Genomic DNA, 15,916 nt, shown 5'->3' with positions numbered 1-15,916 from the left:
ATAACTTTGGACTCACCATCAGGACCAAAAAGACTGAAGTCATGCACCAACCTGCCCCAAAAAAGCAGCATGTGAAGCCAATTATTACAGTCAATGGTCAAAGGCTTTGAAGCAGTCAACAAATTTACCTACCTCAGCATCAATCTCTCCAGAGCTGTTCCCATTGACGACAAAGTCAACACCAGAATCTACAAGGGAGTCAAGGGTTATGGGCAGCCGGCAAGAAAGCAGAGTTAAGGTCACAAGATCAGCCATGATCTTATTGAATGGCGGAGTAGGTTCAAGGGGCTGAATGGCCTACTGCACCTATTTATGATCTTAGAATAAATAAGGACAGTGTTGCCTTGGCAAGCTACAAAAAACAACAACACTTGATCTGCTTGCACCTACTCCGCCATTGGGAGGGACTGTAGGGAGGATGAGCAAATTTACCATAGCATCATGGTACAGGGAGCCATTCAAGTGGGGGAAGAAAAGAAAAATGTAGTCGTAATCGGGGATATTATAGTTAGGGGCAGAGACACTGTTCTCTGTGGCCAGGATCGAGAGTCCCAAAGGCTGTGTTGCCTACCTGGTGCCAGTGTTCAGGATATCTCATCTGGGCTGCAGAGTAACTTGGAGTGGGAGGGGAAAGATCCAGTTGTCGTGGCCCACGTAGGTACCAACGATCTAGGTAGAACGAGGATAGAGGTTCTGCTGAGGGAATATGAGGGGCCAAATTAAAAAGCGGAACCAAAAAGGTAATAATCTCTGGATTATTACCTGAGCCACGAGCTAATTGGCACAGGGTCAATAAGATTAAAGAGGTAAATGCATGGCTCAAAGATTGGCATGGGAGAAATGGGTTCAAATTCATGGGGCATTGGCACCAGTACTGGGGAGGGAGGGAGCCGTTCCGATGGGACAGGCTCCACCTGAATCATGCTGGGACCAGAGTCCTGCTGAATCACATAAATAGGGCTTTAAACAAAATAGTGGGGGGGGGGGGGGGGGGGTGAGGGTTCAGTTGCCTGGAAAATTAGGAAATCAAAGTTAAAGGAGAAGGTAGGAGCGCAGGTTAGTGATGAGGCTGATCGTCACCAGAAAATAAAAGGTAGGGACAGAACGTGTGAACGTCATGTTGCACCAAGGAATCGTACAAGAGTTGGGAAATTTGATAATAGAACAAACTTTGGGTGACCCAAAACGTTAACTCTGCTTCTCTTTCCACAGATGCTGCCAGACCTGCTGAGTGGTTCCAGCATTTCTTGTTTTTATCATAAACTTAAAGGCTTTATATCTGAATGCACAAAGCATTTGGAATAAAATTAATGAGTTAACAGTGCAAATAGAGATGAATGGGTATGATTTAGTGGCGATTACTGAGACGTGATTGCAGGGAAACCAGGTTTGGGAATTGAATATCCAAGAGTACTCAGTATTTCAGAAGGATAGAGAGGAAGGAAAAGGAGGTGGTGTAGCTTTGTTAGTAAAGGAAGAGATCAGTGCTGTAGTGAGAAATAATATAGGCACTGGAGATCAAGACGCAGAATCAGTCTGGGTAGAAATAAGAAATAGCAAGGGAAAGTAGTCCCTGGTGGGAGTAATCTATAGGTCCCCAAACAGTAGTTCCGCAGTGGGGTACAGTATAAACCAGGAAATACTGGGGGCGTGTAATCATGGGTAATTTTAATATGCATATAGACTAGATTAATCAAATTGGCAAGGGTAGCCTCGAGGGAGAGTTCGTTGAATGTATTAGATATTGCTTTTTGGAGCAATATGTTGTGGAACCAACCAGGGAGCAGGCTATTCTAAATTCAGTATTATGTAATGAGGTGGGATTAATTAATGATGTCATAGTTAAGGATCCTCTTGGGAAGAGTGATCATAGCATGCTAGAATTTCAAATTCAGTTTGAGGGCGAGAAACTGGAGTCCCACACTAGGGTTCTGGAGTTAAACAAAGGTAATTACATAGGCATGTGGACAGATTTGGCCCTGGTGGATTGGGCAGGAAGACTAAAAGGTAGGACAGTTGATGAGCAGTGGCAGATGTTTGAGATATTCAATTCTTCCCAACTAAAATATATTCCAGAGAGGAAGAATGATTGTAAGAGGGGGGAAAAAACATCCATGGCTAAGCAAGGAAGTTAAGGGAAACAAAGACAAAAATTAAGGCATACCATATTGCAAAGGCCAGTGGCAAGCTGGAGGATTGGGAAACTTTTAAAGATCAACAAAGGGTTAATAAAAAAGTAATGGTAAATTAAGAAAACTAGCACAAAATATAAAAACAGATAACAAAAGCTTCTATAAGTAAATAAAAGGGAAGAGAGTAGCTAAAGTGAATGTTGGTCCCTTGGAGGTGGTCACTGGGAATAGTGGGGAACACAGAAATGGCAGAGACACTAAATCAGTATTTTGCCTCAGTTTTCACAGTGGAGGACACTAGTACCATCCCAATAGTAACAGGTGATGCAGAAGTTATAGAAAGGGAGGAACTTAGAACAATCATCACTCGGGAAAAAGTACTGAGCAAACTATTGGGATTGAAGGCAGACAAGTGCCCAGGACCTGATGGCCTACATCCTAGGGTCTTAAAAAGGCAGTGGCAGCAGAGATGGTGGATCCAGTGGTTATAATATTCCAAAATTCCCTGGATGTGGGGAAGGTTCCGGTAGATTGGAAAAATGCTAATATAACACCCTTATTCAAAAAGGGAGAGAGGCAGAAAGTAGGAAACTATAGACCAGTTAGTTTAACATCTGTCATTGGGAAATTGTTAGAATCCATTAAGGAAGTAATAACAGGACATTTAGAAAGTCAAAACACAATCCATCAGAGTCAGCATGGTTTTATGAAGAGTAAATCGTGTTTGACTAATTTGCTAGAGTTCTTCGAAGATGTAACAAGCGGATAATGGGGATCCTGTAGATGTAGTATATCTGGACTTCCAGAAGGCATCACCATAAGGTGCCGCACAAAAGGTTAATACACAAGGTAAGATCACATGGGGTCAGGGGAAATTTATTAGCTTGGATAGAGGATTGGCTAACCAACAGAAAACAGAGAGTCAGGATAAATGGGTCCTTTTCTGGTTGGCAAGATGTAACTAGTGGGGTGCCACAGGGTTCAGTCCTTGGGCCCCAACTATTTACAATCTATATAATGACTTGGATGCTGAGATAAAAGGTACTATAACTAAACTTGCATATGACACTAAAATAGGTGCGATAGTAAGTTGCAATGAAGAAATTTACAAATGGAAATGGATAGGTTAGGTGAATGGGCCAAAATTTGGCAGATGGAGTTTAACGTGGATAAGTGTGAGGTTATCTATTTTGGTCGTAAGAATAAAAAGGCAAATTATTTAAATGGAGAGAAACTTCAGAGTGCTTCAGTGCAGAGGGATCTGGGTGTCCTCGTGCATGATTCGCTGAAAACTAGTATGCAGGTGCAGCAGGTAATAAGGAAGGCAAATGGAATTTTGACATTTGTGAAAGGAATAGAGTATAAAAATAGGGAAGTGTTGCTGCAACTGTACAAGGCATTAGTGAGACCCACCTGGAGTATCGCATAGAGTTTTGGTCCCTTTACTTGAGGAGGGATGTAGTTGCATTGGAAGTAGTTCAGAGGAGGTTCACTAGATTAATTCCAGGGATGAGGGGTTTGTCTTATGAAGAGAGATTGAGCAGTTTAGGCCTTTACTCTCTAGAGTTTAGAAGAATGAGAGGAGATCTAAATTGAGGTATACGAGATGATTGTGGGGATTGACAAAGTAGACGTAGAGAGGATGTTTCCTCTGGTGGGGCAATCTAGAACGAGAGGTCATAGTTTTAGGATAAGGGGTAGCAGATTTAAAACAAAGATGAGGAGAAATTACTTCTCTCAAAGGGTCACGAGTCTGTGGAATTCACTACCCAGGAGTGCGGTGGATGCCGGGACATGGAGTAAATTTAAGGAGGAGATAGACAGATTTTTAATTAGTAATGGGTTAAAGGATTATGGAGAACGGGCAGGAAAGTGGAGTTGAGGCCGAGATGAGATCATCCATGATCGGATTGAATGGCGGAGCAAGCTCGAGAGGCTGAATTGCCTACTCCTGCTCCTAGTTCTTATGAGAGCTCAGATAAGATGGGATATGTTACCAGAATGCCTGATGAGCATTTACTAAAAACCCTCTTCTATAGGTGAGCTAATTGAAGGGAAATTTCACATGGAGGCCAGAAAAAGCACTTCAAGGACACTCTGAAGCTCTCACTGAAGAGTTTCCCTGACACATGGGAGAAACTTGTACAGAATCACTCTGTATAGCTCAGTTTCATTAGCAAAGGCGGCAGCTCTTATGAACAGGACAGAGTCACACTGGCCATCAGGAAATATGCGTTTCTCAAGTCCAGAGCCACAAGCACCTCCTCCACACCAGTACACGTGTGTCCAACAGATCTTTGTGTGCTCAAATTGGACTGATTAAGTCATCTTCAAATACACTGCACCTGAAACTTAACTCAATGGATTCTAGTTGATGTCATGGTCATCTTCGACTATGAAGGGTGAACATAAGATGTAGACAAACACAGTGGCCAATTTGTTCATAACACACAGCAAAGAGATAAAAGACCAGTTAATCTGTTTTGGTGGTGTTGGATGAAGGATAGTAGTTAGTGAGGACACTAGCAGAAATCCACTGCTCTTCTCGAATACTGCCATTGGGTCTTTTGGATCAACTTAGCAAGGCAGGGCTTCAATTTAACACCTCATCCAAAAGATGGCACTTCTGGTGATGCGGCACTCCCTCAAAATTGCGCTGAAGTGTCAGCCTAGATAATCTATGCTTGCCCTCTTGAATTCACCACCTCTGACCTAGAAGTGAGTACCATCACTGAGTCAAGTTAACACTTACACCTGATTTACAGTTTATAGTCCAAGACAATAGTGCGTTTATTTTTTGCAAAGACGAGCAGAACATGAGAGCGCTTGTCTCAGTTTTGGTAACCTAATTCTATTAAAGCTTTTAATTCTATAGCTGGGCAAGACTATATTAGAAATGTTGCACGCAAGTCACACTTTGCTTCATAGGGTATAAGGGCTCTTACAGGAGTGGCCATTGGTAGAGAACAAGAGAAATATCTGGTAAAAGCTTAAATCATAATACACACAAAATAATTCTTTGCTTTAAAAAATACAGAAATAAAATAAGCAATGTACAGCTCAAGTGATGTGTGCAAGACAGAGTTCTGTGATTAAAAGCCCAGATTTAATCATGCACCACAGGATTTCAAGTTAAACCACCACTATAATTAACCATTATGAGAATAGAACTGTAATCTCTTTTAGAATACATTGGAACTGTACGTGCTAATATTTAGATTTTACTTCAGACATTAAGGCAGAAAAATTGCAAACTGATCTAGATTTTACAGTGAGTGGCAAAGCAATGGTGCTCACTGCTGACCTCAAAGACAGTTGCCTACAAACATTTAGCAATCTCTAACATGAATTTCCCCTTGCCCAATGTTAGTTTGAATCTGGCACTAAGTCTAGGCATCCAGCAATAGTGCTGTCATCAATCAGGGTAAGCAGCTAATCACACTGAAGTATTCTCAGACAGAAAATCAGGAAGAAAAATGCACTGACTATCCTTCCTTTTTAATTTCATTTTACAGAGCGCAAAATAAATGACTGGGAAATACACATGGGATTAAACATAGAAACTGAAGTATCAAACAAACTTTTTAAAAAAAGTATGTGATTTTTTTTTTAATATCAAAGAAATTTGACATTCCACAAATGTAAAATATACAAGGTTCAATGTTTTCAAGGACTTTTACAGCAGGATTATAGCATAAAAGGGCAAGTTCTATTAGTTCAGTGATTTCTAATTGATTGCAGTCTGTGGGGAATTCAACAGTGCACCCTGTGGAGAAATATAGAATCACTGACAGCAACTTTTAGATTCTCATGTTTAAATGCGTAAGTGCAGACTCCAGAGGTTGCTGCCATTTTGCAGTCATTACTGTCATAAAATCTGGGCCATTACCGTAGCTAGTCTTGTGCACTGGCTGTAAGTACTGAACTAGCAACCCAACAGCCATGAGTTTGATTTCCACTGTGGCAAATTGTGAAAGCAAATTCAATAAATTTGATAAATTGTGGGCTGGCACTAGAAACACTGATCGAGAAAGTTGTCAGGTTGCCATAAAAACCCAACTATGGTCCTTCAGAGAGGGCAGCTGAGCAGCTCTATCCAATCTGGCCTACATTCAGCTTCAGCCCTACATTAGATGGTTGACTTTTCTAAATTGGACGAGCAAATCACAATCAGGCAGTTTATAACAACTTTCTTGAGATCAAATAAATAAAAGCAATAATGCTGGAAAGCAAAGACTCCACATTTACAGCCCATCATACCTAGATATTTATATTTTGGTTCATTTCAATTACATGTCTTGGCCAGGGGGTGGGGCGGGGGGCTGGGGCATGTGGAAGAGGGTTGAGCCCTGATGGTCCTGTCACGTTCCTGAATTTATTTAGCGGTTTTCCTCTGCCTTTACTAGACCATTAATTTCTGCACGAGCCTTCAACTCCTCAAATCAATTTCTCCGACTGAAACTGTTAATCACCAATTTGGACCATAACTGAGGTCTGATTGGATCTTATCAGCAGGGTTATTTTAGGTAGTCTGCATAAAGTGCAAGATGTAGCATGAGATAACTCATCAGTCGTCCAGTGGGGAGAATTTAACAAGCACTACCTAATATGGTTGAAAATATTTAACAGTTGTGATATGAAAGCTGTACATAAAACCAATGAATCAAAGACTTTTCTTCTTTTGGGCCTCCTTATCTCGAGAGACAATGGATACGCGCCTGGAGGTGGTCAGTGGTTTGTGAAGCAGCGCCTATTTAACAGTTGTGATATGAAAGCTGTACATAAAACCAATGAATCAAAGACTTTTACAGCATAGAAATAAGCCATTTAGCCCATTGTGTCTTTGTCAGCTTTTTGCAATGCAATCCAAAGCTAATCTCATTATCCTGCTCTGTTCCTGTGGTCCTATATATTGTTTTGCTTCAAACATTTATCCACTTTTTGTTCAAAGTTGAAGTGGTCTCGGTCTCAACTCCTGGTAGCAAAGCAATCCATGCTCTAACATTGCATAAAAAAATTCTCCTAACCCCTCGCATGGCTCTCAGAATTTTAAACTGCTGAATCGTCTTTATTCAGGGAAACAATCCTTCCCATGAAGATCCTTCAGAATTTAAAGACAATTTGTATTAAGTCTCTTCTTAGCTTTTTCTGCTTCAGTGAAAATAGTCCCAACATCTCAAGAATCTCTTCAAACTATACAAAAGCCAAAAACTGCAGATGTGGGAAATCTGAATCAAAAACAGAAAATGCTAGAAATACCCAGGTCAGGCATGATTTTCTGATGAAAGGTCAAACAGAGCTGAATTTTTTAACAGTTTTTCTCTCCGGAGATGCTGCCTGACCTAAGTATTTCCAGCATTTTCTGTTTTTGTTCCTCGTAACTATGGTTTTTTTTCTACCCCTGAATGATCCTGGTGAATTCATGTTCTACACATTCTATGGTTTTAATGTCCTTTATATAATGAAGCAGCCAAAGCTGCAGACAGTACACTAACTCATGACCTCTTTCCTCTTCTATTCTATTTATAAACTCAGTCAACTTAATAGCAGTAGTAGGAAAAATAGTCATCCCTACTAAAGGAGAAAATAGAAAAACATTCAGAAATGAAAAATATAATGAATAGTCAACATGGATTACAAAAGGGAAAGTCTTGCTTGACTAACTACATCGAATTCTTTAAAGAATTAACAGAGAGCAGTCACTCAGCTGAATCAAACCGCTATGAAAAGATCAAATCGGAATAAACCCTCCTTACTAACATCTGGGGACTTGTGCCAAAATTGGGAGGGCTGTCCCACTGACTAGTCAAACACCAACCTGACACAGTCGTACTCACCGAATCATACCTTACAGCCAATGTCCCAGAATCTTCCATCACAATCCCTGAGCATGTCCTGTGTGACCAGCAGGGCAGAACCATCAGAGGTGGCAGTAGAGTCAGGAGAGGGGGGCGTGGGGGGAAAGGAAGTGACATAGTGATAATGTCACTGGGTTAATAACGCAGAGACCCAGGTTACTACTCTGGGGACATGAGCTCAAATTCCACCATGGCAAATGGTGAAATTTGAATTCAATTAATTTGGGAATTTAAAAAAAGCTAGTCTAATGGTGACCAAGAAACCACTGTCAATTGCTGTAAAACCCAACTGGTTCACTTATGGCCTTTAGGGAAGGAACTCCACCATCCTTAGCTGGTCTGGCCTACATGTGACTCCAGACCTACAGCAATGTGGTTGACTCTTAAAATGCCCTCTGAAATGGCCTAGCGAGTCACTCAGTTCAAGGGCATTAAGGGATGGGCAATATGTGCTGGCCTAACCAGCGACGCCCACATCCCACAAACAAATAAAAGAAAAGTCAAGAGGGAGTGGCCCGGGAGTCCTCAACATTGACTATGGACCCCATGCAGTTTGATGGCATCAGGTCAGGAACCTCCCAACTCCCCAAAGCCTATCCACCATCTACAAGGCACAAGTCAGATGTCTGATGGATGAGTGCTGTTCCTACAACACTCAAGAAGCTCGACACTATACACAATAAAAAGCCCACTAAACAGGGACACTATCCACTACCTTAAGCATTCAGTCCCTCCACCACTAGCGCCCGTGGCAGCAGTGTGCACTATCTCGAAGATGCACTTCAGCAAGTGGGCGGCACAGTGGTGCAGTGGTTAGCACTGCAGCCTCACAGCTCCAGGGACCCGGGTTTGATTCTGGGTACTGCCTGTGCGGAGTTTGCAAGTTCTCCCTGTGTCTGCGTGGGTTTTCGCCGGGTGCTCCGGTTTCCTCCCACAGCCAAAGACTTGCAGGTGATCGGTAAATTGGCCATTGCAAATTGCCCCTAGTGTAGGTAGGGAATATGGGATTATTGTAGGGTTAGTATAAATGGGTGGTTGTTGGTCGGCACAGACTCGGTGGGCCGAAGGGCCTGTTTCAGTGCTGTTTCTCTAAATAATAAAAAAAAACTCACCAAGGCCCCTTCGACAGAACCTTCCAAAAGCCGCGACTTCTACCACCTAGAAGGACAATGGCAGCAGGCACAGGGAACATCACCGCCTTCAAGTTCCCCTCCAAGTCACACATCATTGTAACTTGGAAATATATCATCCCTTCACTGTTGCTAAGTCAAAATTTTGGAACTTCCTTCTCAACAGCATTGGGGCTGTACCTACACCACATGGACTGCAACAGTTCAGGAAGGCAACACACCTTCTCAAGCACAATCAGGGATGGGAAATAAATGCTGGCCTTCCCAGTGACACCCGCATCTCAAACGAATATAACAAGAGTAGACAACCATAATGCAGTAGATGCACTATACCTAGTTTTCCCAAAGGCATTCATTAAGGTACCACAAAACAGACTAATGTGCAAGATCAAATTCACGAGGAGACAGGTAAAAGCTGTCACAACTCTGCTTTCTGTCTTGCAAAGGGTAGTTATTTAGAGTGGCAGAGGTAGGAAATGGAGTCCCACAAGGATCAGTGCTAGGACCACTGCTGCTCAATTTTTAACTATATAGACTTTGGAATCAAAAATACAATTTCTAAATTTGTGGATGACACCAAATTGAGAGGGATAATCAACAATGAAGAGGAATGTGGCAAATTACAAGAGTCATAGTCATTTACGGCATAGAAGGTGGCTATTCGGCCCATCGAGTCCATGCCAGCTCTCAGATTAGATGGCAATAATTTACAAATTAATTTCAACATAGATAAGTGTGAAATATTACATTTTGGTTAAGAAAAATGAAAAGGTATTACTTGGAAAATAAGAATCTAATTGGGGTAGACGAATAAAGGAAGCTGGGAATACAAATGGGTTCCAGCAGGGCCACTCAGTTCCTGACCTCATTGCAGCCTTGCTCCAAACATGGACAAAAGAGCTGAACTCCAGAGATAAGACGAGAGTGATTGCCCTGGACGTCAAGACAGCATTTGACTGAGCATAGCATCAAGGAGCAAGAGAAAAATTGGAGTCAATGGGAATCGAGGAAAAACTCTCCACTGGTTGCAGTCATACCTAGCACAAAGGAAGGTAGTTGTAGTTGTTGGAGGTCAACCATCTTTGTCCCAGGATATCACTGCAGGAGTTCCTCAGAGTAGTGTCCTAGGCCCAACCATCTTCAGCTGCTTCATCAATGACCATCATAAGGTCAGAAGTGGGGACGTTCGCTGATGATTGCACAACGTTCAGCACCATTCACGACTCCTTTGATACTGAAGCAGCCGTATCCATATGCAGCAAGACCTGGACAACATCCAGGCTTGGGCTGATAAGTGGCAAGTGTAATGGAAACCCAACATGCAACCTGGAAATATTAACTTCACCTTATGGAGCTTTGTCTGAGACTTTTACTGGACATTATTACAAATAACTTTTAAAAAGCAGAACAGAGCAGCTAAAGATGGCCATGCACGAAACTGCACATGAAAAGCCAAAGGCCAACCAGAGCCAGAGGAGATTACCCAGTCTAGCCAGAACAATGGGAGTGTTTTCTGATTAAATTACCTAGAATGGTTTTGTCAATGTTGATCAAAGGCACTGACATCCATTGACTTTGAAAGCCAAACCCCTGTACCAAGTATGTTTGCTCAGCCTGAGAGGAGAACTTTGAATTTCAAAATACCCTTCGGGAAACCTGTTTCAAACAGAGGTAGTCACATAACATAAATGCCTGTGGAACTCTGGGAGTTTGTGAATTGTGCCTCAAAAAGCAGACAGTAACTGAACTGCAGGAAAGGAAGATCTCTCGAATGCAAAGTCCCAAGGAAGCCTCGGCTGCAGCTAAGCCTCAACTCTACAGATCCTCACAGTCAGCAAAAAAGAGAACATGGATAAAGCCCCCCTCCTGCCTTCCGGAACCTAAGAGGCAAGCCCGAATTTGCATGTGACCCAGCGAGGACTTCAAGACTCTAACTTCAATTAAAGATACTGAGACTCAGTATTTAAATTCCATTTATTACAGACACTACCCCAACCTCCCAACTCTGTTTTCCCCTCTGTAATCTATTTTGTGTGTCTCTCAAGTGAATGTGAGTGTGGATGTGTTGCATATTTTAGTAACTTTAACTGGTTTAGAGTGATAAGCTTAATAAACTTACATCTTTCCCGTTTAAACTCAAGAAAACCTGTCTGATTGGTTCATCAGAACGTACTCTGGGTGGGGGACTTCAATGTCCGTCACCAAGAGTGGCTCGGTGGCACCACTACTGACCAAGCTGGCCAAGTCCTAAAGGACATATCTGCTAGACTGGGTATGTGGCAGGTGGTGAGGGAACCAACAAGAGGGGAAAACATACTTGACCTCGTCCTCACCAATCTGCCTGCCACAGATGCATCTGTCCATGACAGTATTTGTAGGAGTGTCAACGCACAGTCCTTGTGGAGACAAAGTCCAGCCTTCACATTGAGGATACCCTCCTTCGTGTTGTGTGGCACTACCACTGTGCTAAATGGGATAGATTTCAAACAGATCTAGCAATGCAAAACTGGGCATCCATGAGGCGCTGTGGGCCACCAGCAGCAGCAGAATTGTATTCAACCACAATCTGTAACGTCACAGCCCGGCATATCCCCCACTCTACCAATACCAACAAGCCAGGAGACCAACCCTGGTTCAACGAACAGTGCAGGAGGGCATGCCAGGAGCAGCACCAGGCATATCTCAAAATGAGGTGTCAACCTGGTGAAGCTACAACACAGGACTATCTGCATGCCAAACTGCGTGAGCAGCGTGCGATAGACGGAACTAACCGATCCCATAACCAACGGATCAGATCTCAGCTCTGCAGTCCTGCCACATCCAGCCGTGAATGGTGGTGGACAATTAAACAACTAACTGGAGGAGGTGGCTCCACAAATATCCCCATCCTCAATGATGGGGGAGCCCAGCACATCAGTGCGAAAGATACGGCTGAAGCATTTGCAACAATCTTCAGCCAGAAATGCAGAGTGGATGATCCATCTTGGCCTCCTCCTGAAGTCCCCAGCATCACAGATGCCAGACTTCAGCCAATTCGATTCACTCGCGTGATATCAAGAAATAACTGAAGGCACTGGATACTGCAAAGGCTATGGACCCTGACAATATTCTGGCAATAGTACTGAAGACTTATGCTCCAGAACTTGCCACACCCCTAGCCAAGTTGTTCCAGCACAGCTACAACGCTGGGAACTACCCTCCAATGTGGAAAATTGGCCAGGTATGTTCTGTACACAAAAAGCAGGACAAGTCCAACCCAGCCAATTACCGCCCCATCAGCCTACTCTTAATCATCAGTAAAGTGATGGACGATATCATCAACAGTGCCATCAAGCGGCACTTGCTCAGCAATAACCTGCTCAGTGATGCTCAGTTTGGGTTCCGCCAGGGCCACTCAGCTCCTGACCTCATTACAGCCTTGGTTCAAACATGGACAAAAGAGCTGAACTCAAAAGGTGAGGTGAGAGTGACTGCCCTTGACATCAAGGCAGCATTTGACCGAATATGGCATCAAGGAGCCCGAGCAAAACTGAGATCAATGGGAATCAGGGGGAAACCCTCTGCTGGTTGGAGTCATACCTAGCGCAAAGCAAGATGGTTGTGGTTGTTGGAGGTCAATCATCTGAGCTCCAGGACATCACTGCAGGAGTTCCTCAGGGTAGTGTCCTAGGCCCAACCATCTTCAGCTGCTTCATCAATGACCTTCCTTCAATCATAAGGTCAGAAGTCGGGATGTTCGCTGATGATTGCACAATGTTCAGCACCATTCGTGACTCCTCAGATACTGAAACAGTCCGTGTAGAAATGCAGCAAGACTTGGACAATATCCTGTCTTGGGCTGATAAGTGGCAAGTAACATTCGCGCCACACAGATGCCAGGCAATGACCATCTCCAACAAGAGAGAATCTAACCATCTCCCCTTGACATTCAATGGCATTACCATTGCTGAATCCCCCACTATCAACATCCTAGGGGCTACCATTGACCATAAACTGAACTGGAGTAGCCATATAAATACCGTGACTACAAAAGCAGGTCAGAGGCTAGGAATCCTGTGCTGAGTAACTCACCTCCTGACTCCCCAAAGCCTGTCCATCATCTACAAGGCACAAGTCAGGAGTGTGATGGAATACTCACCACTTGCCTGGATGGGTGCAGCTCCAACAACACTCAAGAAACTCGACACCATCCAGGACAAAGTAGTCCACTTGATTGGCACCCCATCTACAACATTCACTCCCTCCACCACCAATTCACAGTGGCAGCAGTTTGTACCATCTACAAGATGCATTGCAGCAATGCACCAAGGCTCCTTAGACAGCACCTTTCAAACCCACGACCTCTACCAACTAGAAGGACAAGGGTAGCAAATACATGGGAACACCACCACATGCAAGTTCCCCTCCAATCACACACCATCCTGACTTGGAACTATAACACCGTTCCTTTACCGTCGCTGGGTCAAAATCCTGGAACTCCCTTCCTAACAGCACTGTGGGTGTACCTACCCCACATGGACTGCAGCGATTCAAGAAGTCAACGCACCACCACCTTCTCAAGGGCAATTAGGGATGGGCAATAAATGCTGGCCTGGCCAGCGACGCCCACATCCCATGAATGAATTTTTAAAAATTTGCAAGTATATTCCAGTAACAGCAGCAAGTGCTCACTGAGGTGGTAAGTTAAATCACTGTGAAAAGAATAAACCCTGTTGCGGTCAAACCAGAGAAGGTGTAAAAGGGGAGCCTGAGACCCCTTCCTCACCTGGTTGTAACACAAGTAACATTTGTGCCACACAAGTGGCGGGCAAACAAAAGAGAATCTAATCATCTCCCCTTGACAATCAATGGCATTACCGTCACTAAATCCCGCACTAACAACATCCTGCGGGTTACCATTGACCAGAAACTGAACTGGACCAGTCACATAAATGCCGTGGCTACAAGAGCAGGTCAGAGGCTGGGTATTCTGTGACGAGTAACTCGCCTCCTGTCTCCCCAATGCATGTTCACCACCTACAAGGTACAAGTTGGGCGGCACAGTTGCGCAGTGGTTAGCACCGCAGCCTCACATCTCCAGCGACCCAGGTTCAATTCTGGGTACTGCCTGTGTGGAGTTTGCAAGTTTTCCTTGTGACCGCGTGGGTTTTTGCCGGGTGCTCCGGTTTCCTCCCACCGCCAAAGACTTGCAGGTTGATAAGTAAATTGGCCATTATAAATTGCCCCTAGTATAGGTAGGGGAATATAGGGACAGGTGGGGATGTGGTAGGAATATGGGATTAGTGTAGGATTAGTATAAATGGGTGGTTGATGGTCGGCACGGACTCGGTGGGCCGAAGGGCCTGTTTCAGTGCTGTATCTCTAAATAAATTTTTTAAAAAGTCAGGAGTGTGATGGATGCAACTCCAACACTCAAGAAGCTTGACACTATCCAGGACAAAGCAGCGGCACCCCATCCACCACCCTTAACATTCACTCCCTCCACCACCGACGCACAGTGACAGCAGTGTGTACCATATACAAGATGCACTGCAGCAACTCACCAAGGCTGCTTCGACAAAACCTTCCAAACACATGACCTCTACCTTCTAGATGGACAAGAGCAGCAGATGTATAAGAACAGCACCACCAGCAAGTTTCCCTCCAAGCCTCACACCATCCTGATTTGGAACTATATCGCTGTTTCTTCACTGTCTCTGGGTCAAAATCCTGGAACTCCCTTCCTAACAGCACTGTGGAAGTACCTACGCCCCAAGGACTGCAGCGGTTCAAGAAGGCAGCTCACCACCACCTTCTCAAGGACAATTGGGGATGGGCAACAACTGGCCTAGCCAGCGAAGCCCACATGCCATGGAATGAACTTTAAAAAAAACATAAATCACAAAGTTATGACATCTGTCAACCAGGCCATAACAAAAGTAAACTACCACCGGTGTTTCTTTCTAGAGAGACAGAATTGAAAAGTAGAGAAGTTATACTAAACTTGTATTGAACCTTGGCCAGACCACACTGGGAGTACTGTGTACAGTTCTGAACGCCACATTACTAAAAGGATATAGAGGCTCTGGAGATGATGATATCAGAACTTGGAGTTACATCAGAAAAAGGCTGGGTCTCTTTTCTCCAGAAAAAGAGAAGGCTGATGGATGACCTAAAGGAGGTCTTTAAAACTATGAAAGTTTTTAACAGGACAGACACAGAGAGAATGTTGTCACTTGTAGGGAAGAGCAAAACTAAAGGCCATCAATACAAGATGGTTATGACAAAATCAAATAGGGAATTCAAAAGAAACTTCTTTGTCTAGAGTGTTGAGAAAGTAGAACTCGCTACCACAAGGTGCAGTTGAGGTGAATAGTGCAGTTGCATTTAAGGGAAGCTAGAAAAGCATGAGGGGCAAGGAAATAGAGGGTTATGCTGATAGATGAGGAAAGATGCGAAGGGACTTGATTGGAGCATAAATGCTGGCACAGACTAGTTAGGCCAAATGACCGCTTTCTGTTCTGTATTTTCTATGTAAAAATCAAAAATGCTCTTGACATATTTTATGGCGATCTATGTACTCAAGTTCAACGCAGGTGGATAAGGTAGTCAAGAAGGCATACGGCATGCTTGCCTTCATCGGTCGGGGCAGAGAGTATGAAAATTGGCAAGTCATGCTGCAGCTGTACAGAACTTTAGTTAGGCCACACTTAGAATATTGTGTGCAATTCTGGTCGCCACACTACCAGAAGGACGTGGAGGCTTTGGAGAGGGTACAGAAGAGGTTTACCAGGATGTTGCCTGGTCTGGAGGGCAT

At 43.8% G+C, this 15,916-nt stretch overlaps 1 protein-coding gene across 1 annotated transcript in view; it reads right to left on the bottom strand.

Annotated features, from left to right (window-relative positions):
* The window catches only part of LOC137369773 (mitochondrial inner membrane m-AAA protease component AFG3L2-like), an 86,126-nt gene that overhangs the window by 47,321 nt on the left and 22,889 nt on the right, over positions 1-15,916 (bottom strand).

Source organism: Heterodontus francisci, chromosome 5 (assembly GCF_036365525.1).
Source record: "Heterodontus francisci isolate sHetFra1 chromosome 5, sHetFra1.hap1, whole genome shotgun sequence".
Lineage (NCBI taxonomy): Eukaryota > Metazoa > Chordata > Chondrichthyes > Heterodontiformes > Heterodontidae > Heterodontus > Heterodontus francisci.
Note: the sequence above shows the minus strand (reverse complement) of the source record. Positions and strands in the feature narration are given on the sequence as shown.